Source organism: Meriones unguiculatus, chromosome 16 (assembly GCF_030254825.1).
Source record: "Meriones unguiculatus strain TT.TT164.6M chromosome 16, Bangor_MerUng_6.1, whole genome shotgun sequence".
Lineage (NCBI taxonomy): Eukaryota > Metazoa > Chordata > Mammalia > Rodentia > Muridae > Meriones > Meriones unguiculatus.
The window spans coordinates 59,322,257-59,346,443 of NC_083363.1; the positions used below are offsets into that span (position 1 = coordinate 59,322,257).

Here is a 24,187-nt window from a genome sequence, read left to right on the forward strand (position 1 = left end):
GACTTGAAAGTCCCTGTATGTTTTATCTCACACTCTTTCACAGAGAAAAACTTTTAAACACACACACAAACACACACGACACACAAATGAACAACTCAGAAACACCATTCTTAAGCTTAAAGATTTAATTTTCAGAAAGCCACTGTCTTTGAAAGGAATATTTCACTCTATTCAAAAAAAATTCACATTGGTTGTTCTTATACAACCAACTTAAAACTGAAGACAGGGCTCTGACAGTGATTGGAGGCAATTTCCCATTTACAAAGTTCTAAAATTCGCTGAGAGACTGAGAGGGAAAAGAGAGGGAGTGAAGGAAGGAGGAGAAAGGAGAAGAGGAAGAGAGAATAAATATGAGTATTTAACAGGCCTTCAGAAGCTGTTTCTCCAAAGGCTCATCACTTAGACCCACAGAGTAACTAGAAACAAGATTAAAACTTGATACCTCTACTCTCATTTTGGGTCAGATTCCAGTTTGACTCAGCCTAAATTTATCTCCTTTCCTTTCAAGGCTGAAGGCACAAAGATAAAAGTCCAAGGCCTAAACCCTTGGCCACTGAGTTCCAGGAACAACATACCTGATGGAACAGACAAACCTAGATAAGGGTGATTATGCAAACAGCAAGACCACACCCTGGAGGAGAGCAAACTCAGACTGGAAACCAGACTGGTCCGATTTCCGTAGTAACAACCTCAGACCACCTTGCAGGACCAGATCTTCAGCAATGAGGCCGCGCCTTGGCCAGAACTGCTTGACTGTGTGTGCGCTATGCCCCAGCCCCTGTCAGGACCCTGAGGACGACCTTGGGGTCAACTTACCCCTTTATCTGTTTCTCTTCCCAATGCAGCCACTGATGTTTCTATTCTTTTTACTTTTTGTCCCTCCTCATCTCTTTTACCGGCTTAACTGGCCAAGTCTACGCTGTCTGGGTTGGCAAGAGTCCTGACTTTGGCCCTAAAAGGCCAGTTACAGACAGAAAAATCTCTACCTAGGACAGACAGGCAATGCTCATAAAAATACCAGTCTCCATTTCCTCAACTTCAGCCTCCACACAAGACAGCTGGAAGGGCTGTAACGACAGGAGGGGGAGACTCTTCTCTCCAGAAATGCCGGGTCTCTAGTGGAGTGGGAAGGCCTGAGATCTGCTGACATTTTCCACAGCGATGTGGCAGCTACAGGCCCACAAACCACTCACTGAGAAGGGGGCGACACTGTCCTCAGAGTTTAGACCCGAGAAGTCCAGAGTTTATGGCGTTCTCTCCCCCAAGTGCCTTCAGCACCTCCGTCCTGTTTCCCACAGGCTAGGAGGTGTTCAGTGAGTCTCTGTATGCATCTATTTCAAAAGCGTCTTCTAAGGGTCCTGGAGGACCCTTGGAGGTGTCACATATGCAAAGACCCGTCCAAGGTCACAAGGGAAAACGGGGCTCGTAAGGGCATCACGCCGTCTTCTTAAACTTAAAGCAAGGAAATGAGCTTAACTCGTCTCCGATTTCTCTATACCCACAGAACAAGATCCTTACTAGGAGTGGCACCAGAAAAGCTCTGGAACACAGATGTCCCTCCATCACCCTCAGGTAGTGTGATCATTAACGGGGTGATATAAAACTGCATGAAGGCACAGGCTCCGTGAAGGGCCAAAAAGACACGAATGCTGCTGCACTGAGCTGCAAATCTCATTTCCTTAGAAACACCTTCTTCATCTAAACGGACTTGCAGGTTTTCCTTGGGTGTGTGTTGGGGGGGGAGAACAGCATCTTTTTTGTTTTATAAAGACCTAAATTCTATTTTCATGGTGAAGTGAGGGGAAAACAGCTACGTGACTTGGAATGGTACTCCTTTTAGTAGACTTAGGTTTTGTACAAAGGAAGGAAGACTCTGTAAGCCTGGAGAGATGGCTCAGTGGTTAAGAGCACAAAGGCCAGGGGTTCAATCCCCAGCACCCACAAACAGCTCAAAGTCACCTGTAACTTCTTCCAGGCAGGGAGTGCCTCCCTGACTCCTCCCTTGGGTCTCCAGAGACTGCGTGAGGAATGCCGCTCCATCTGCTGACCTAGATGCCCTGCCACCTTTCTTCCCACAACCCTTGGTGGACTCTGGCTGACATCTTTGAAACCATCTCTAGTGTTATCTGAGAGCATTCCTTGCTGCAACACGACCAAACTGCCCAGAATTCTCCAAACACAGTGAGCGGCTAGAATACAGGGCGGTCCCCACAGCCTAACTGCCTCCATCTTCAGTTCTGTTGGGCCTGCCCCGGGAAGCTCAGCTGGGCCTGTGGACAGAGGGGCCAGGGCAGGTCATGAGGCCATCACTTCGGTATCCAGCTACACCCCTCCCAGTAATATGCAATTCTGCCCTAATTTCACAGGGACTGGGGGTGGGGGGCAGGGGGCAGGGGCAGAGGATATAGGTGGGGAGGATGAGGAGAGGGTGAGGCCATCATTCCTGCCTGCCAGGCACAGACCTTCCATGTGGCTGCTTTAAGGTCACCTGTGCTCTTGTCCAGAACACCTCACCCACTGTTCTGTAAGGAAGCCTAAGACACTCACTGGCTCCCTTAGGTGAACCCTGAGAACTGCACCTCCATTTGCTAGGACCTTAGAAGGATGGGTATATAGGATGGGTTATGTTGTTCATGTCTCCCCGGAGAAGGAACCTAGCATCAGTACCCCACTATGCGTTCAGCCAGCTGCCTCTCAGCTCACCCTTCCTCCTCCATTTCTGGCTTTTTTTTTCCTCCCTCTAGCCCTCCTGGTAGATCATCCAAGCTAGGGGTAGGCTTGGGAACTCCTGCTGCCGAAGTTCTCACTACTGAGGAGAGAAAAGAGCTACACCTAATTATGATAAAATGCCTCAGGTACAAAGTAACGAGACAGACAGGGAAGGTCTGGAGCTGCAGAGCCGTGCAGCTGAGGGTTGTCTCAGCAAAGAGAACGGAGTCTGAGGAAGCAGCGGCAGCCTGAGAGCCGAACGGCAGCAGAGCTGTGCCGACACACCTAGTACCTTCAGCATGGGGTTTGGACAGCACCAGCAAAGGCTTCCGAGTCCATTAGAAACCTAATGCCCAAGGCTGTTAGAGCTGGGATGACGAAGACACCGATGGCAACTTTATTTTAAAGACCATACAGGGTACAGATGGCTCACTGGATAAAGATGCTTGCTTCCAAGCCTGATGACCTGAGTTCAAGTCCCGAGACCTACATGATGGAAGGAAAGAAGCTACTCCTGCAGGTTGTCCTGACCTTCATGAACACCGTTACATGCGTGTGCGCGGACACACACACACACATACATGCACGCATACACACGCACACACAAATAAGAAAATCCTTTTTTTAATTTAAGAAGAAAAGCTAGGTGTGGTGGTGCACACTTTTAATCCCTGCAGTCAGGGAGGCAGAGGCAGACAGGATCACTGTGAGTTCGAGGCCAGCCTGGTCTACAAAGTGAGTCCAGGACAGCCAAGGCTGCAGAGAGAAACCCTGTCTTGACAAAATAAAAAGAAAGTGAGAAAGACAGAAAAAGAGAGAACCAAAAATGAAAGACAGAGAGGAAGGAAAGAAGGAAGGAGGGAGGGAGGGAGGGAGGGAGGGAGGGAGGGAGGAAGGAGGCAGGCAGGCAGGCAGGCAGGCTGGCAGGCTGGCTGTGTGTGTACAGGTCCTCCACGTGGTGTGTATTTCTGTACGGAGACAGGGCAATGCTGGGTGCCTTCCTCTCTCTCTTCACCTTATAAAAACAGGGTCTCCGAATGCAGAGCTCAACCCCATGGCTAGACTGCTTAGTCTCAAGCCCCCATGAGCCTCCTGTCTCCCCCACCAAGATTAACAAAAACATAAAAAATAAAAAGCCAGCTTTTTGCGTAGGCAGTGGGGGGAGTCGGAACTCAAGTCCTCGTGTTATGCAGCAAAGACTTTACCCCACCACCCAGCCTAAGGTGCTCAGAGTTTTCTTCTCAAAATAATCAATGAACCCGAAAGACCTTTTATGTTAATTATACCAATATTTATACTAGGACTTAAAATTAACGTTAAGATCTATCACAAATATCATGTTATACAAGTAAGGACATTTTCAAAAAACCAGCAAAGCTGGGCATGGTGAGGCAGACTGCACTCCCGTATCTGGGAGGCTAACATAAAGGGTAGCCTGAGCTACCCTTTCCCAGGAACACAAAACAAAGCTAACAGTGAAAAGAGTGATATGTTTCATCAACTCTTATTCATGTCTGGCTTAACAGAAAACAGCTGAATCCTCATAGCTCCTTCTGCTCTTTTATAATAGTGCAATGGGCAAACCGCCTCTCAATTACTGTGATGAAATAATCTTACACCCGTGAGCCTCCTGGGCAGGGCTGGAGGGCCTGGTTTCTTCCAGACTGCACTGTGAGAGCCACTACTAGAGCAGAAAAACGAGAGCCAAAAGCCACAGGCCCACCTTGCTGTGGCTCGCTCTCATGGAACTTTCAAATCCCTGTGCGTCTGCATCCTTCCGTGTTTCTGTGTGCTTGCCCACTGAGGCCGCAGGGGACAAAGTGCGTTTATCTAGACACTCATCACCCAGTAGGTCTACAGCTGGACAATTCATGGGTCTACAGCTGGATGGGTCTGCAGCTGGACAATTGCTCTCATCTCCAAGATCTGCTTGGCTGTCCTCCGGAAGTAGCATGGAAAAGTCGGTTGGCTAATGCTCTGTAATAACCCAATGTTCTCAATTTAGCCTCCTCTAATATGTCAGCCATGAATAATTTCCTTTCAGAGTTACGAATACATCCAACATAGGCTCCAGACAACCTCGGGCACGGCGCAAGCCCAAACAGCTTTTCCAACCTGGAGAAATTCGATTAGGGGACTGTTTTAGGGAATGGCTGCCAGCCAACTAAGCTGAAGAGAAAATAATACCACTCCCTCCCAGTGCAAGCGGCCCAACTGTCAACGTTAACACACAAACAAGACAGGCTGCCGGCCAACTTGGCAGAGGCACCGTCCACACTCCAGCCCCGCCTGAGGACTTGTGTAAAAATCAGCTCCTTCTTTCTAAGGCCTAACGATCGCTTTCACTTGGAGAGATGGTCTGGCGAAAACACTGCCGAACCATGATTTCACGGGCTGGTTTCTCGGAGCCTGAGGGACCAGTCCTGGGGCCCCGAGAAGGCTGGCCATCACAGAACCTGGTAAGACACGGTATGCCTGGCTTCTGGCATAAAGGCATGAGGAGCTTCACAAATCTCTCCCCAAGAAAGCAACTATGAATCTGGTTAAGAGTCAAAAACGGCCATTTCAGTAACTCTGGAAATAAACCAAAGACAGTCAACAGACTTGTGTTTATTCATAAAAAACGTCTGGATCTGGGTTCTCGAGAACAACGCAAAGCCTCATTTTCTTGCAGGAGTTAGCTGCCCTCATCCCTACCCAGTCTGTCCTGTCAGAAGGTCAGCAAGGGTGGGGGCAGACCTTGGAAACCAACTTCCCTGATCCCTCAAAGGGCTTGTCGGACCCTGGGTGTGGCCAGTACACTGGGTAATCTGCCAGGCAGAATAAAGACTAGGCTACTGTTCCATTTGGAGAAGGCCAGGGGCTGGCAGACCATCCACACACTCACCAGGAGTCCCAGGAAGACAGCCCCGCGAGGCTCAAGATGCGCTTTACAAAGGCCAGGTTGACGGGGCGGGAGGCCAGGAGCACGCAGGGTAGAGACAACAGCCAGGCCAAGCTAGCCCACACAGCCCCGGCCAAAACAACCTGTGCACACCCAGAGAAGAATTACACCGGCAGCCGGAGGACACCATGCTGGGGCAGTCGGGAGAACAGCCCAGAACACAGCTGTCCACTTGGCCCACAACTGAGGCTGTCATGCAGCACTGGACAACCGCCTTCACCCAGTATCGAGCTAAACCCCACACTATGTGGGCACCAGAGTGGGTACAACCCCTCCAGGAAAGCATAAGCTTAAGAAAGGCACACCAAAACCCAGCTCCTAGGACATCACATACAGTGGGCAAGACAGACTTTGGGAGCTAACAAAACAAGGCACGCCAGCACCTTCAGGGCTATTAAATAACAATCCCGCTTCCATCCATGTATGGAGTAGTCAACAACATTCACTAGACTGGGAGAGAAAAAGAGTGTGAGCTGGGCCTGTACGAAAGCTCAGCTGGTAAGCATGTGCTGCCAAGCCCGAGTATCTAGTTCGAGTCCCAGCTCACCCAGTGCAAAGAAAGGTGTCCTCTGACCTCCATACAGATGCCATGACATGTGTACACACCCCACATGAACAAACAAACAAACAAACAAATAGACAGGTGTGACCTAACCTGGGGGTGGAGGAATAAGAAGAAATCAGGAGAAATGGTCTTGGGGGGCTCCAAGCTTTTGGGTTTAACAAAGACTTCAAGACAGCTAATCTAAAAATGCTTTAAAAACTAAGTAAAAACAAGCTGGGTGGCACTGCCGCAGGCTTTTAATCCCAGCACTTGGGAGGCAGAGAAACCCTGTCTTAAAACAAAAATCAAAAAACTAAATTAAAGCCATGTTTAAAGAATGAAAGGAAGTTCCCTAGAGCCCTAACCCCCACCAGCAGCTGATCAAATCACATGCTGAGACTCACAGGCAAGCAACAGGCAGAACTCTTGGGGAGTCCTGTGGAAGAGTGGGAGGGAAGGACAGGAGGACCCAGAGGGGACAAGAGCCTGCAAGAAGACCAGCAGAGTCCACTAACCTACATCCATGGAGGCTTACAGAGATGCAAGCACCAACCAAAGAGCACGGCTACACATATGTAACCACTGAGCAGCATGATCTTCACATGGGTTCCCTAGTAAGCTGAGAGAGTGCTGTCTCTGTTGCCTGCTTTCCATCACTTCACCCTAACAGGGCTGCCTTGACTGGGCTCAGTGGATGAGGGTTCAGTGCTGGTGGGACTTGATGTGCTGGGGTGGGTTTGGGGCAGGGGTGACCTCCCTTTTTCTGAGGACAAGTGGAGGGAGTAATGGAGAAAGAGGGTGGGAGGGAGAAACCAGGAGGAGAGAAGGGAGGGGCTATGATTGGGATATAAAGTGAATATATAAATTAAAAATAAATTTTAAAACAAGAAAGAAAGGTAAGTGCAATGAGGCTGATGCAAAGAAAAGGAGAAATCAAGAGAGAGAAGAGATGGAACAAAGTGGAAACTGGGGTTGTTACAGGAAACAGAGTGGAAAACTCACTGCAGAGGCTCAGCCGCAGATTCAGGCAGCAGACGGACAGGAGAGCCGGGGAACAGAAATGAACCAACATAAAGAACCGGTGGAACAAACTGATCAGACTCTGAACAGGATTTCCCAATGCGAGCTAGCACCAACTGTGCCCGGAAGAAAGATGACGGAAAGAAGGGAGGGAAGGAGAGAGAGGCGGAGGAAAAAGGAATAAATACATATGTTTTTTAAAAGCAATAGAATTCTGCAAGCCAGCAACACAGGGCCATCTCCTAAATAAATAAATATATAAGCATGTAAAACAGCACATCTGCAAAAGCCCTGTAGTTGACCCTACACTCACACTAAATTCAGAACCATTTAACACTACACTAGAGGTCCTCGCTAACGCAAGAAAACAGCAAAAAGAACGCTTCACTCACTGTGAAGGAGACAAAAAAAAAATCTTTCCAAGTACTGTGTTTATGCAGAAAATCTCAAATAAAATACCAAGAAGAATAAAGTAAGAATAAAACCCCAACACCACCTCCTGGAACTAACACACAAAGCTGCCAGGAATAGGTACATGACGTGTACACACCTGGTGGGGGCGCTTACCACTGGGGCGATTGCTCTCTTGTATTACAGCTGTGAACAACCAGACTTTTAAAACGCTGCTACTGAGGCCGGGGAATGGTGGAGCACGCCTGTAACCCCAGCACTCAGGAGGCAGAGGCAGGCGGATCTCTGTGAGTTTGAGGCTAGCCTGGTCTACAAGGATGAGTCCAGGACTACACACGGGGAAACCCTGTTTCGAAACACACACAGGCATGCAATCTAGTTTCAGGTAACAATGAAGGTGTCAAAAGTCAATTAAACCACAGGACAGAACCCAACATTCATTGATCTTTTTTTTTTTTTTTTTTTAAATACACTACCAATGACCTAGGAGCTTCCTAGGCCCGCGTGAGTTCCTCGGTGACAAAAGATACCAAAAACCGTTAAAAGGCCTGAAATTAATTCCTGCTCTCAGGAACGGAGCAGGAATGTCCATGCTGGCACTTCTGCTCCTGACACTAAGTTTCTAGCCAGCAAAATGAAGACAAAGAAGAAAAAGCATAAGTAAGAACTAACAACTAAGCTTGAAAAGGCTACGGGGCTGAGGCTCTGAGGCAGGGCACAAGTGTTCACCAGGGCTCTCGGCGTGAGCCTCGGCACCGGGAGGACAAATAGGTCCCACACAACGGATATAGGACTCGCCACAGTAAGCACTAGGAGGCACTGGACATCTCAGCACGCTGGCGCACACCTGTAATCCCAGTACCGTGGGAGACTGGTACAGGAGGATCATGCATTCACAGTGTTGGGGCTACAGAGTGGGTTCTATGCCCCCAAAATTGACAGGGTGACCCTGAAGACACTGCTCTCTGAGATTAAGAGTGCTTGCTGCACACGGAGAGAACTTAATTTAAGAGAAGTGCAGCACGGGGCTGGGGAGGTGGCTCGGGGGATACAAGCCAGTATGAGGGTGTGAGCTCACAGTCAGAGTAAAGCCGGCACACCTGTGGTGAGCTGTGGGGCTCAGACAGGCAACCCCCCAGAATCGCGATCACACACACACACACACACACACAGAGGGAGGGGGGCTGTTTTTTAAAAAGCATTCAATGGACAAACAGCCAGCAACAGTGAGCTTTCATTGAATGAGCTCCTGTCTAGGAGAAACCAAAAAGCCAATAAGTAATGCTCATGGAAGTCAGGTACCAATATGCCGTCTCTGGGGACCTCAATGAAAGAGGACAGGGACCCAGGGTCCACAGAGCTGCCTCAGGTGTCCCACAAGTAAGCACAGCCAGGCATCCTGGGAGCGCTGAGACCTTTAGGGCAGAACCAGGCAAGCAGGTACAGCTGTGGCAGGCAGGGCCAGGGGACAATGTTCTAGCCACGGCTACACCAAGAGCAAGGGCAGCCGTCCACATGGGGTTGGTATTAGACAGCCGCGGATCCTGAGAACCTGGAAAATGAAGATGAGCTGGGTGCTGAGGTCGGGAGACTCCACTGCAGGCTGTCAGCTCACAGCCTCCTCCGGGAATCCCTGGCAAGGGCACGTCTCTGTGAGCACATGCCTCTCTGCCTCCTGTTCCCTGGCTTCCTCCCTGGCGCTTGCCCTCTCACTGCAGTGAGCCCAGCCCTGCCCTCCTCCTCCTCCTCACCCTGCTTCACGGGCCTTCTCAGAGGCTTTCTGACTGCCCCCCAACCCCCACTTCCTAACAGCCCTCCCTCCCAGCTCACAGGCCACCGCATCAGCTCACTTTACCGTCAGTACCCACTTCTATCAGAAGGAACAGCTCAGTCCATTTAGCTGCTCGACTGTCACCGTAAGCCCTTGCCCCTCGGCGTCCACAGCAGGCTCCGTGACAGTGAGCATGTCCTCATCCATCTTGCTCAGCGCTCCACCATCAGGACCTAGCGTCCCAGCACCCAGCACAGGCTGCATCAACGCCGGAAGAGTGGGTCAATTAACCAGACAGGAGAAAGGAAACGTCAAGAAGAGCAGGTTACACATCGCAGAGCTCCGTGCCAATAAACCCGCGACGTCCTGCAACCTGAGCACTTATTACGGCAGCTCCAATTACAGCCACTGTTCAATCACTTCACTAGTTTGGGAGAACACCTCCCGAGAACAGAGATACGGAAGCAGCAGAGGCACATTCATACAGACAGACACTCCCTCTGAGGGAGGTGACAGGGACCCGGGTGGTCCTGCTGACACTAGACTTTGTTGTTATTTGGCTGGTTGGGTTGGGTTTTGGTTTTTAGGTTTTTTTCCCAGACAGGGTTTCTCTGTGTAGGCTTGGCTGTCCTGGACTCAATTTGTGCAACAGGCTGGCTTTGAACTCACATCGATGTGAGCGAGCGCTGTAACTATAGGCATGTGCCACCACATCTGTCCATACTAGACTTTTAATCCTACTTTCAGATAAGGAAACCCAGGCTGCTTTGACCGCCAGGTCCCATCAGGGAAGGAGGAGCAAAGTTCATTTCCCTTGAGAAGACTGTGACGCTCAGGACGGAGCCTGACCTCGCTGACCACAGTTGTACCAGCTTCTTCTGTGCGCTGAGCAGGGGAAAGACTCTCTCAGGTGCTCGAGGAGCGGGGAAGTCCTCCCAAGCCCTGGCCTCCCTCTCAGTTAAGGTGTTCCATTCAGTAAGTCTGCATCTCACAAGCTGGGCCCAGTGCTGGCAGGACTTTTACACTCAGAACCCCACTGACCCAGTACAGGGAGGAGTTTCTCTTCAGTGATGCTGATCTCTGTAACAATCACAGCCGCTTTCTCAGAACCAGCCTGAACACTAGCTTGTCCTGGCACTCCCTTATCCAAACAAATTAATTCACTATCTTCAAACTCAACCGCTCAGGACACGAGCAAAGGCAAGCGAATTCCTGATCAAAGTAACACACAAACGGACCCACCCCACTTCCTGTTAAAAGTCCTTGTTCTCTGAAGCCTCATGAGCTTCAACTGTCTGGCCACCATTTCTGGTCAACATTTCTCGCAGCACTCTAGTCTTCCAAGATTCCACAATAATGGACCCATACATAATCCCACTGTAAATTCCCTAACAGCACTCAAAGGCTTCCTGGTCCCAAGTTTAAAACTCTTTCACGTTATTTCCCCAAACTATTTCCAAAGGCCTGAGAACCACAGCAGTGATTTAGCATAGCAGCGGCTCCGTGTCTCAGATCAATTTTCCGTTTCAGCTTAACTCTTTTCCTGTGGCTGTGATAAAAACAAAACAAAACCATACTAACAAAGGCAACTTAAGGGAGAAAGTAGATTGTTCTGGCTCACAGTTCAAGGGGAAATGAAAACAGCAGGAGCTTGAAGCAGACCATCACACCCCACCCAGAATTGCTTCCCTCCCCCCTCATACACCACACCTGGCACCCGGGGACGGCTCCTCCTACCTCAGTTGACACTTCAAGATTTCCCCCCACAGGGTGACCCAGAGGTTATAGCTGGATCACGTGGATTGTGGAGTCTGTCAGGCTGACAGTTAACACAACTGACACATGGGGGGGCGGTTAGTGACATTCCCTTTACTCTCAAGTACCCCGGATAATAAACCATGTATGATGACTCATCACAGAGGAAATGACAGCCACTAAAAGATCTCTATAGTCAGGTGATGATGCGGGCCGCACGAACCTAACAAAAGCCCACTAACAAACAACGCTACATGCTATATACCAGGTACAGCTAAGTGTCTACACTTTGAAAGTGACAAACACAATGCGGGTGTTGAGTGCGTTCAAGCAGCCCAGGTGCCTGTTCCACACCACAGCAGACCTGGTCTCCAGGTTCTCCCAGCATCCCTCAGTCCCTAGCTGAACTTTCCAGCCCAGGGGTGGGCTTCCTGTCACCCAGAGGCTCTTCACTATAGAATCCAGACGTTTTGGTTCCCTCTCTCTGCTCTCTTGCGTGCACACTCTTTCTTTCTTCCTCCCCCCTCTCTGTCCCCCTGCCTGCATGGCAACGTCCTGGTCCATTCCTTGGGACTGGTGAACCCGCCTGAGAGCTGACCTCGTAAACCTGCCTTTATACTTTAGTTCAGCTCGAACTGGCTCATTTCATTTCACTGGCAGAGAATACCGACTAGAGTAGACAGACGAGGAGGGTAACACCGGGTCTGATACTGGTTCTTACGTGTTATCACCACAAACAGCCCAGGTCTGTTCTCATGAACAGTCAACCATCCGTGACAGGTTCACGATGCCACACATTTCACGACATTCTGACATGAGCCCCTCTGAGAAACTGGTCAAAGTCAGGAGTTCCCCACCCACAGCCGCATCTGCACCAGCCTATGACCTGCTTGCACGCCAAGCCACGGCCACTCCCCTGGGAACTACATAGCAAAGGTACCTCAGCATGCACAGCTGACCATCCCCGCCTCTTTATCGAGCTGTGACAAGAGGAAACTTGCAAGGTTAGGGAGGTTTTCTAAATTTGACAGACTGATCCCTGGAGCTCTCTGGCCAGTCTAGCCCAGAGGACGGAGGTCTCGTGAGAGACCCTGTCTCAGATACTAAGGTGGAAGGCTAGCGAGGAGGCGCAGCAGCTAAACGCGCAATGTGCTCTTTCAGAGGACCCATGTCAGGTGCTCACAACTGCCCGTGACTCAACTCTAGGGAATCCAAGGCCGTGCTCTGCCCTCTACGGGCACTGCCCTCGGGCGCACATACCCACACACAGGCACACAAGTGTACACACAATTTAAAATAAGTAAGAGGTAAGGTGAGGAACAAAGGATGGAAATAACGGACAGTGAACGCTTCCGCAACAGGGATGCAATTATGTGTTTGCATCTACCCACAAGAGCACATGCACGCATGCATACATATATACACGCATGCATACAAACAAATAAATGCATACACAGAGAGAGAGGAGAAAAACAGATGAGATATAGCTTTAGGGTTAAAGAGGAAAACTCTGAGATAAAATTCAAATTATGAGAAGTCCACAAAATATATAGTCTTCTACCGTAAAGCTGAAGGCCAAGTTCTCCAGCTTAACTTCCTCCAGCTGAAAACATGACAAAGGGGACGTGGAGCCTAGAGATCTAGCCGAGGACTGGGACAGTCCTGAAACATTCACTCCTCTGTGTAGACACGAATTTTCTTAGGGGTGGGGGCTGGGGGAGGAGGGTTACTTTGAAAATAGCAACCAAGAAGGCAACAGAAACTCCACACATTCCACAGAACCTCGGGGCTGCCCGAGACTGACGCAGAGCAAACCTTCGGGTGGCTGGCTAAACAGAAGCCGCCAGGCCACCGAGGGAGAGCACCACCATGCCCACAGCTGAGTCTCGCTGGCACCCAAATTTTGGTCTGTGAGAGATAATTCCTACAGAAGAGACAGGACTCGGGTACACCGGAGTCCTTCCAGGAGGGAAGGAGCAGTGGAGCATCTGGAGGCTCAGAAGCAGGCTGAGTAAAAAGACAGGAAACAGCCAGAGAGAACCCTCAGTGGCCAAGCTGCTTTGTTAACTTGAACAAAGGGATTATGGAAACACCTGGGTGTCCTTTCCCCTAGTGAGCAGATAAAAAATAAGCCTGCAAATACAGATGCGGGCCTGGATCTATCTGTGCGTATCGAAAGCGGGAAGGAACAGAGAATGATGTGTAAGGTTCTGGGAGGAAGAAGTATAAGGAGAACAAGGAAGCAAAGACTGGGGCAGAGGTCACACAAAGGAACTGGGTATGAACAAGACGGCCGTGGGTGCTGCGGATGTGGCTCAGCCGGTGGAGCGCTGGCCTAGCTGACTCCCAGCACCGCATACAGCAGGTGTGAGCCTAGCCTCAAGCTGAGGGAGCAGAGGGATCGAAAGTTCAAAGGTCATCCCTCAGTGCACATGGCTTGGGCTAGCCTGGGCTACCCAAGACCCCCTCTTAAAAGAAGAAAAAAGAGAATCTACCAATATTTAGCCTACAATGAGGAAGATCACCTCATCTCAAGAAAATTCTAGGAAGCTTTCTAAAGAGAAGCACACCCTTTCTCCACCCCGCCCCCCCCCCAAAAAAAAACCAAACTGTTAAGTTTGCAGGGTCTATTAGGTCTAGGTGGTAGTAGCCAGAAACTAATTCCATAGGGATAAAAACCAAGCCGGGGAAGAACTGAAACTTCTCTCTTCGGTGGGAGCCAAAGGACTCAGACACCTAGTAAGTTTAACAGGGAGAAGAAGAGAGAAAAAAAGAAGATCGGCGTCAGCGTTATGTTAATAAGTACCTGAGATAATTAATGCATAAAGGAAAAAGTTTGTTTTGGCTCAGTTTTCGAGGTTTCAGCCCAGGACTGGCTGGCTTGTTCCTTTAGGCCTAAGACACAAAGCAGCATGTTGGGCACACTCACCTCTTGGGCAGCAGCTGGGGGTGTGAGAAACAGGGACTCCCACCTCTTAAAGGGTCCACTACCCTCAACAGTGCCCACTGGCCTTCAGCTCTCTGGTCTTTAGGGACATTTCAGAGCTAAACTACAGTATGACCCTACCTGATAACCTGAACGGGACTTGAGAGGGGCAGGAACTGTCTCATCCTCCAAAGCCTTCCTCAATGACCCCCAACCCTGCTGGGCACAGTGTCCCACAGACATTCACTTTTTGTTTCCTGTCCCCAAATGTATAAAAATAAAAATCATAATCAAACCCAAGGAGAGTTAAGAAACAAAAAGGGGGGGGGGGGCTGTGCGTGTTGGCTTGAAGCTGTTAATTCAACACAAATCCAAGGCCAGCGTGGGCTTACATAGTGAGCAGGTTCAGGACAGGCTGAGGAGGGCCTGAGAGATGGCTCAGCAGTTAAAAGCTCAGATGCAACTCTTGCAAAGGACCCAACTTTGGTTTCGAGCACCCAGCTGCAATGCACAATCACCCCTAAGTCTACTGCCACGCCCTGTTCTGGCCTCAGGGTTTCTGCGCTCAGGCCCGCATGTCCACACAGACATGCAAGCACACACAGAATTTAAAAGACAAACACGTTAAAAAAGAAAAGGGAGGAGGCCAATCAGTCTGACAGCTTTGAGTGAGTTTAAATAAATATAAGGTTTTGCCCAATTTGTGCTTGTTCTGTCTAACTGGAGTGTTTTAAGTTCAAAACAAAAGCTGTACTTTTACATATAAAAAAAGACACTCGTATACACATGGAAGAGTCCCCTGTGTGTGTGAGAGAGACACATGCATGCATGCATTACTGCATTACTGTCAGGAGACAGAACATGTTACAGGAAGTAAAATGTAAGCCAGAGGAGATAATGGCACTTTGGGTCACAAAGTCCTCCGAGGGTCACCAGGCCTCCTGCTGCACTGCCATCATACCTGCCCTCAGAGTCAGGAAGGTCCTAGTCCCTGAGACCTCTGTCTCCCCAGGTCCCTCCTGCTCTTGTCTCTTCTTTGAGCAGCTGGCCTCTGGGGCACTGCCAGCCTCCCACGTCATGGACACACACTGGCCCAATCCAGCATCTCTGTGCAGCGATGAAGCGCCTTCCCCCTCACTTCTACCTCCTCAGAGCCTGTCCAGACTCCTCCCTGGAAGGAGCTGTCTCCACCCAGAAGCTCCCACAGACACCAGCCACACCCCCACGCATTCCTGTGCCCATGGCCACCTTCTAACATTCACCCTTGAGTCCTGCCTCTGGGCTTTCCTCCAGGGGTCAGGTTGTGTTTTCCTCCTGGTCTCCTTCTCTAGTGTCAGAGCAGACAGACAGCATCCTGCAGACGTAGGACGGGCAGGTGGGAAGGCTCAGCACAAAGCGTGTTCAGAAAGGAAACCCAAGCCGAGGTTCCTTCTCAGAAGGGACGTGGGAAAACTCTGGCAAGTGCCAGGTTAACCACCCAAAGGCTTGTTACCAGAGACAGGGCTTGCCAAGGCACTCACCTGATCCAATGTGCCCACCCATGTTTGCGTCTGACCATTTCCTCTGCCTGACCAGGGAAGGTCCTCAGACAAGGGCAAAGTGCGGCTCAGTCTTCCAAAGAACTGCCAAGTCTACGTGGAGGTGCCGAGTAGCACAGTTCATTTTCTTGGTTTAGAAAACTGAGCTCTAGCACCAACCTGACGGCTTAATGGTGAAGTCATGTGCTGGCGAGCCTATGGACCTGAGTTCAAGTCCTACAGCCCACGTGCTGCAGGGGAGACAGCCGACTCTCGCAACTTGTCCTCTGACCTCCACATGCGGTGGACACAGACACTAATAAACAAAGTGCTAGAAATGCACCCTGTACGTGGCTGATGGTGGCGGGTGACCAGAGTACAAAGGAACTCTGCGGCACAAACTCATCTCGAGCGCAAAAGCATTCGGCGCCACCAACGCCTCCAGTAAGCACGCTGGCTGCCATTGCCTGACTTCTTCCTACTTCGTCCCCACTCCCCCCTCCTCCTGCCGGCAGAGTGGGGCCGTTCGTCTATCTACATGCTCGCCGACTGGGTGCCCAGGTGCCGAAAGACATGCCACAAGCTGACAATGGTGTGCTGGGAACCTCAAGCTCACCTTTAGTTTTCCCTTGGACCCTGCTCAGCTTCCTTTTCAACCTAAAGAAAAATAAGAATGTAGGGGCAGGGCCATTCTCGTCTTGGGAACACAAGACGATTTCAATCTTCAGAAACTGCACTGGGGAGGCAGAGATGGGGGAATCTCTGGGGTCTCTGCCTACTGGGCAAGCTCCAGGCCAATAAGAGTGTCATTAAAAAGAAAAAAAAGTGACCAATTTCCAAGAAGTGATACCTGAGGCTGTCCCCAGACCGGCACACACACACACACTGCACATACATGAACATGCACACACAGACAGACACGCTGAGAAAACTTCAATTGAGGGGCCGGAGAAATGGCTGAGGTTAGGACACTTGCCACGTCTTAAGAGGGTCAGAGCTTGGTTCTCAGCAACAATACTGAGAACCCACATCCCCCGTAACTCCAGCTCTGGGGATCTGACATTCTCTTCTGGCCCCCACAGACACAGTACTCACATGGCATATATGTATACACAGATGCATGCACACACAGACATAGACTCCACATACACACGCACACATACACAGACATATGCACAGATGCATGCACACAGATACATGCACGCAGACACAGGCAGACACACAAATTACATCTTAAAAAAGCAAAAACTTTAACTGACCGTGTTTGTTGTTTTGTTTTTTAGCAACTAAGAGAGACAGCTTTCAATAAGTAGCCTGGTGTTCACTCTGTGCCCCCTACCATCTGTCTCTACAAGGCTGCAGGTTTTCTCCTGGGCCTGATGGCACAGCCTAGACTTGGCGTCTGCAGAAGCAACAAGCAGCTGGACGGCATCTCAAGGTCAAACAGCCAACCCTGGCCTCAGAAACTTCTTTTATCAGGGCAACCACAATTTGATTAGTCGGAGCTGGATGTATGCTCCAGGACAGAGCTGTGCACAATAAAGCAATCAGCCAGCAGAACGGAAGCTACCCTGGAGCAACTATGTAACCACGTGCCCTGGGCAGAGCAAAACCAGAGGGGGCCCGGAAGGAACCAGCAAGACCCCAATCACAGAGCCCAGCAATCAAATCAGCAGCTCCTTGAAGGGGGGAGACCCAGCGCCCAGAATACTGAGAGACAGCCATCTAAAATGTCTAGCAGCCACCAAAAAATAAATAAAAAGAAAAAAAAATTGAAGCATGCAAATAAACAGGCCCATGGATCTGAAAAAAAACAAAAACAAAAAACAAAACAAGAAACAGAAACTGCCTGTGGGTGTAACCGGATGAAAGTTTGCAGGGTTTGCTCCAACTTAAAGAAAAAAGGGGACGGGAGAGGCGGCTCAGCAGGCAGGGCACTGACTGCTCCTCCAGAGGACCTAGGGTTGATTCCCAGCACCCACAAGGAGGCTCACAACTCTCCGTAACTGCAGCTCCAGAAAACCCAGCGCCCTCTTCTGGGCTGTAGGACTTCAGGTTTGCACATGGTGCACAGACTCATGGTGCAGCCAAAAGGCCACACACACCTTTAATCCCAATGCTCGGGAGGCAGAGGCAGCCAGACCTGGAGCTCAAGGTGAGCGTGGTCTGCACAGGGAGTTCTTACCTCAAAACTGCAACAAAAACAAAGAAACACGGCAACACTGTGGTAAATGTCAAACCTCAATAGAGAGCAAAATTTAAGAACAAAACTAGAGCTGAAAGTAAGAGAAGTTAAAAAAAAAAGTCACTAGCGAGCCTCACTTGGGCCATTTTACCCATCTCCTTGGGTTAAGAGCTGCCCAGAGAGCCAAGAAAGCAGGTGTATCTGTCTGTTCCTGGAAGTGGTCAGCATTTGAACTGATGGACTGAGTGGAGAGCCTTGACCAGCGTGGCTAGATCCTGCAACATACTGACAGGTGGAGACGTGAAAAGGGGGCACAAAAGGCAAGTCTGTTGCCTCCTAAGCAAGAACAGTCTGCCTCTGGACTTCTGATCCTGGTTCTTGGGCCTTTGGACCTGGCCAAGGATGGGGGCGTATACCCTCAGCTCACTCATCCTTGGGTACCTGGACCCCAGCTAAATCATACTACCAGTTACCTGATGCACTGACTCGAAGATGCCTCCTGGGACTTCCTGTCCTCTATATCCCAGGAGCCAGTCCCTATGATGGTCTCCCGAGGCTACAGTCTGGATCTTAAATGTCCCCTAAAGGTCTACACAGTAAACCCTTGTCCCTAGCCTGTGGCCCCACTGGGAAGCGGTAGGCTCTTTAGGAGGTAGGGTCCAGAGAGAAGAAGCCAAGCCAGTGTTGGACAATGGACCCCAGCCCTTCCTGTCACTTTATTTGGAGGAAGGTTTTGTTTGCTTGCTAGTTTTGATTTTTTTTGAGACAGGGTCTTGTTGTTTAGTCCAGTCTGACCTTGAACTCACAGGGGTCCTCCTGTTTCGGCTTCTGTACGGCTGGGATTAGAGGCACAGAACACCAAGTTCCCGTGTGCCTTTGCTTTCTACCTGCAATAAGATGACCAGGCCACCTTCCCCTCACATCTGCCACCAGGATAACATACGGTTCCACCACCAAAGGCAGCAGGACAGGAGTTCATAAATGCAAGCCCTGGAAACCATGAAATATAATTTCTCACTTTCTCACATGGCAACAGAAAGCCAGCACATCTCATGTGTAAAATAAAAAGGGAAAAAATTCCGTATCTGCACATTTACAACATATACCGCTTCTCTGGAGAAGCCCAATACAACCGTACACATGAGCTAGCGGATAAAGAATTAGCAAAACTTCAGCTAGATCAACAGAGGTGATGTAAGCTGAACAACAGCGCCTCAGAAAAGGGAACCCCAAATGTCACATGGTGATACACGCAATGGGAACATGAGGAGGAGAGGAGGGGGAGAAAAGGAAGAAGAATAAGCAAATCAAGGCTGAATACTCGATAAATGTATTGAAGAACAACCAGGGAGCTCACCGAGAAGAGCCATAGCCAGCCTCCTCAGCAGGAATGAGACAAGTCAGAAGGCATTCAGAAACAAAACACAAACACTGCCAGCCGAGACACCCGCCCGAGTCCAGGAAAGAGGCCTTTCCAGATGAAAGTCGGGAGCTGGAGAGACGGCTTGGAGCATCTGCTGCTCTCGCTGAGGACCGGCATCTGGTTCCCAGCAGCCACAGGGACATGCACAGCTGCCTGTAGGCCAGTCTCAGAGGCCCTGCTGCTGCTCTTCTGGCCTAAGGCACCAGGCATGCACGAACATAAATTCAAGCAAACACTCGTACACATAAAATAAAATAAATAAATAAATAAAGTGTGAATACCGCCCTGCAAAGGACGAGTTCAGTTCCCAGCCCCCACTCAGGCTGCTTAAAACCAACTGTAACTCCAGTTCCAGGGATCTGACGGCTCTGCTAGCCTCTGTGCACACACACACTTGAGGATACCCACACAGACATGCACACACCCTTTCTAAGATTCTTGTTTAAAAATGAAAAGTCAAATAAAAATACTCTAAAAAACAAAAACAGAAGCTATTACTTGCCGACCCACCTTACAAGAAATCGCAAAGGGCATCCCCAAGTCAGACAAAAGTGACCTCCAAAGATAACTCACACAACCACATAAGCAACTGCTTTTTCTCTTTTTCATTAACCAAGTTAAAGTATATAAAAATAACAGATGTAAGTAATGTACTGAATGTATTGCTGAGTCTGTAATAACGCTGGGAAATACATGAATAATTGCCAACAACAGCGCAGAGGAGGCGACGGCAATAAAACTTCCGAAGGCCAAGGAGGTAAAGACAGATGGTAAGAACATAACTGTAACAATGCCTAACGGCAGATGTGAGATCGTAATGACAGCACATCATTGGGTTTGCAGAATTAACAGATGTAAACAATGGAACAAAAATGCCAGGCAAAGGTAGACAGACGCATGCAAGCAGAGGTATCGGGTGTGGTTATTCTTTTTCTTGATTGTGTGGATGTGGAGGCCACAGGACAACTCTGCGGACTTGGTTCCCTCCTCCCGTCTCTGTTCCGGCTCCAGGGATTGAACTCTGGCTTGTGGGGCAAGGCCTCTTTGCTCTCTGAGCCATCCCATTAGCCAAGGAGCAATGTTTCTACACTGGATTAGAATTAGGATAATTAAGCCTAAAGCTGATTTTGATAATGTAATAAAACATTAAAAATACCTCAAAACAGTTTTTAAAAAATCGTAAATTTTAAATGCCCCATTAGACTTTGATTAATGAAAAAACCAATGAGAAACAGGGAAAAGACATGAGAACATGAAATATGAAATATGAAAAACAAAAAATGGGATGAATCTGACTACATCAAAAATAACATTAGATGTGAACGAAGTCACAAAGCAATTGAAAGGTGACCGATGGACTAAGTGAAAAGACCTCGCCACGGGCTGCCCAGGGACAGACTGCAGCTCAGACACACGCAGATAAGAACAAGACAATGGACACGAGTAGTGTTCCACCCCTTTGACAGTCTGATGTTCCCCAAATGACTGAACGGAGGTACCGTGCGACCCAGGAAGTCCGCTTTTCAGCAGATCCCCAGAACAAAAGCACAAAACAAGTACATGTTAGTGCGTGCTTCAAGCGTCGTCACTAAGAGCCAAAGGTGCAGATGGCCCAAACGTCCGTCAACGGAAGAACACACATTTGGTGCGTTCATACGAAGAAAGGCCACTGGGGACGGGAAAGATGGCTCAGTGGGTAAAGAGCTTGCCCTGCAGGCCTGAGGACCAGGGTGTGGGTCCCCAGCACCCACACACAAGCCAGGCATTGCACCTGCGCCTGTAAGCCCTGAGGGGAACAGGAGGACGCCTGGGACTTGCTGGCTGCCAGTCCAGGTTCAGGGAGGGACCCTGACGCGAAAGCCACGTAGAGAGGCCTGGCTCAGTCGCTGAAAGCTTTAGAGCATCATGCACTTCAGAGAGCCAGGCAGGATGGCTCACCTGTAAGCCCAGCTTCCAGGTGACAGAAGCCAACGCCCTCTCCCGGCCTCTACAGGAGTGCGCACGTGCACACACAGGGACACATAAACAAGAATAAATATTTTTTTAAAAGGTGGAGATCCACAGCGGAAGACAGACACCAATCTCTGCACTATACACATGCCTGCATATGAGCGCACATACAACACACACACAACACACACACACACACACACACACACACCATTCATCTGAGAAAGAAGCAAAGGGCTGATCTACGCCAAGCCACAGCTGGACCTGGAAGCATGCTAACTGAAGGAAGACGGTCACCAAAGACACATTACACAACTCCGCTCATGCAGAAGTTCTAGTGGGGGAATCTGCAGACGGGAAGCACATCAGTGACAGCTGGGGCAGGCCAGAGCTGTGAGAGCTAAAGGTGCAGGACCCAAACCCAGGGCCTCATCCACGTTCAGACATCGCCCATCACCAGGCCAGGCCCCCACCTCCGCAGGGCGACCGCATCTGTGCAGACACCCCACCCCCGAATGACTATCTGTAAAAGTACTTTCAGTGGTTGAACTGTAACTGTGTAAACTCTAACTCCATGAGGCTGTTTCAGTTTTCCATACATGAAGCAGCCATTTTCGAGCACACACCGTGTCTCAGAGGCGTGACCAGCATGTGGCTCCAGGTCAGGCACGTGGACACAGGCTCTCCCTGCAGGGATCCATGATGCTTACTTGGTTTCCTTGTTTCTGCACTGTGTTTGAGCATGGAGAGAGTTGGGTGGTATCCGACTCACACCAGCACAAGACAACACACTCGATTGTTCTGGCCCCATTCTCCCGGTCCCCGCCCACAGCTTTCCCAGCCTTCCCGCCGCACGCACCTGACATCCTCCCTCATTTCCATGTGGGAATCCAGTATGCCCTGCCGGGCTGGCTCCCTGCCCCGAACCCCAGCTCCCTTGGCCTATGCCAGCTTCATGCGCTAGCTCAGGTCACAAAGGTGGGCTATCCCAAAGGAGCGCCTGTAAGGATGGACTGTGTTTCCAGTTCCAGCGTGAGCCAGCCTCGGAACCCCGAGTGCCTGTCAGAACACAGAGCAGGCACGCTCTGTTCCCATTCGGAATTCAGCCCTGTACCTGATGTGCCCGGCTTCCTGGGCTGGCTTTCACACTGTGCTTACTCTATAAAGCACCATGAAGAATCACATGCCCTGTCCCCAGTGTCCTGGGCAGCAAGCCTATAGCTACAAGCCTCAGCTCCGACTGCAGCTCTGCCACAGAATGAAGGCCCGGCCTTGCCGAGCGTCTCCAGCACTGGGATTTCTCCAACTACAGAGAGGAGGAGGCAGTAATGCTCCTCAGGGCTGCGAGGACTAAGTGACCAGCACATACGAAGCAGGAAAAGCGCGGTTATCACCCCTTTCTCCTCTAGCTGACCATATCTTCTTTCTGGACATTCAACTTTCCCGCCAGTCCCTGCTCAAAGGCATGAAGACTCTTTGCTCTCTTTGTTTTCATGGTTCTAACACCGCACCAGGCACAGGACAGGTACATGTAAGAGACCGTATACAAAGGTACATGTAAGGGACCATACATACAGGTTTATGTGAGGGACCATACTTTCTTTCACTGAGAATGAAGGAAAAAATATATTTCAATTCGTCCTGCAGATTTAGAAATCTTTCAAAATAAAAACCAGAGCACAAGGTCCCCGGAATGCTAGACTGAATATGTGCAGTCAGTTCTGCCCCGGAAAACGCAGGCTCGGTACCTGAACTCTCTAGGAAGAATCCAAATACTCAACAGTTAGAGCAGTGACACAAATGACAGCAGCCACCACAGGGGATTTACACAAGCAAACAGAAGACCCGGGCTGACCCCTGGGCCCAGAAACAGCATGGGAAGCCTGCAGAGAGCCCGCGCTCCTCGCAACTGTGTGCGCGGTGCCGCGCTGAAGGCGCCTCTGCCTCCCCAGCGCCTCTCCATGATCAATCGTCAGCCGTAACCGGTGGAGCTTTTAAGAAAAACCCTGTGAGTGATGCTGCTGCCTTCATCCATGAAACAAGATCAAAACCAGAGACATTCCAAACCAGACACAGCGGGGGAGCCCAGTTTCTGTGCTACTAGACCTCCAAGTCCGCAAGGTCCCGATAACAAAAACCCAAGTGCGTTTCAATTTTCTTAACAGTGACTCACTTGTTTTATTTATGTCAAGAACAATCATCTCTTTGACTCAAGAGTCTTCCTAATGAAGTCCTCTCATTAGGTGCAATCAAAGTCTGAAACCACGCCAGAGAGATGGCTCAGTGCGTGAGGGCGCTTGCCCTCAAACCCGATGACCTGAGTTCAACACCCAGGACCCAAAGGCGGAGCAGTCAGCCAACTCCTGCAAACTGTCCTCTTGACAATCCACATTATACAAAAGAACTAAGTAAACAATAAAGTGTATTTCTAAAAAAATGGCAAGCTGAAGCCTGGAAAGTATGCTCAAAGTACTCGCCTCCGGCTGAGCTCTCACGCGGACTTCTCCAGTGCCTCCTGAATCAGAACCCAGCTCAGAAGACAGGCGCTAGGGAAGAGGGTCAGCGTAAAGCAAATGCCTCTCAAGTCCATCTACTTATTGTACAAGCTGACGCACACAGCTACAATCCAAGTGTGTATAAAGCAGATACGCCCAGAGAGAAATGTAATCACTAACACGGGTCTACAGACACTAACGCATAGAAGAAAAAAAATTAGTCAGAAAACAATCTTTTCAATTGTCTTCCTGGGCCAATGTCAACAAGAGAAGCTTCAACTACCCCAGATGATAAAGACGGCACGAACAACAAATACACGGCCGTCACGGCCCTCCCGGCCTTCCTACCGTCGGCACTGCTTGAATCAGCTCTGGAAAGGGGGGGAAAAGCAAAAAAGCACCACCTTGACATAAGTTGGTGCATAAGACATCAACAGACAAAAGTTCTAGAGTCTAAACACAATTATAATTTATGAAACTTTTACTATTCCAATCCGAAATTCTCCTCATTGCCTTCTTAAATACTTTTGCCAAAGG

The 24,187-nt window shown here is 49.8% G+C and overlaps 1 protein-coding gene across 2 annotated transcripts in view; it reads right to left on the bottom strand.

Annotated features, from left to right (window-relative positions):
* Positions 1–24,187, bottom strand: part of Mgat4a (alpha-1,3-mannosyl-glycoprotein 4-beta-N-acetylglucosaminyltransferase A) — an 81,253-nt gene that overhangs the window by 52,122 nt on the left and 4,944 nt on the right. The gene's annotated exons all lie outside the window — the stretch shown is intronic.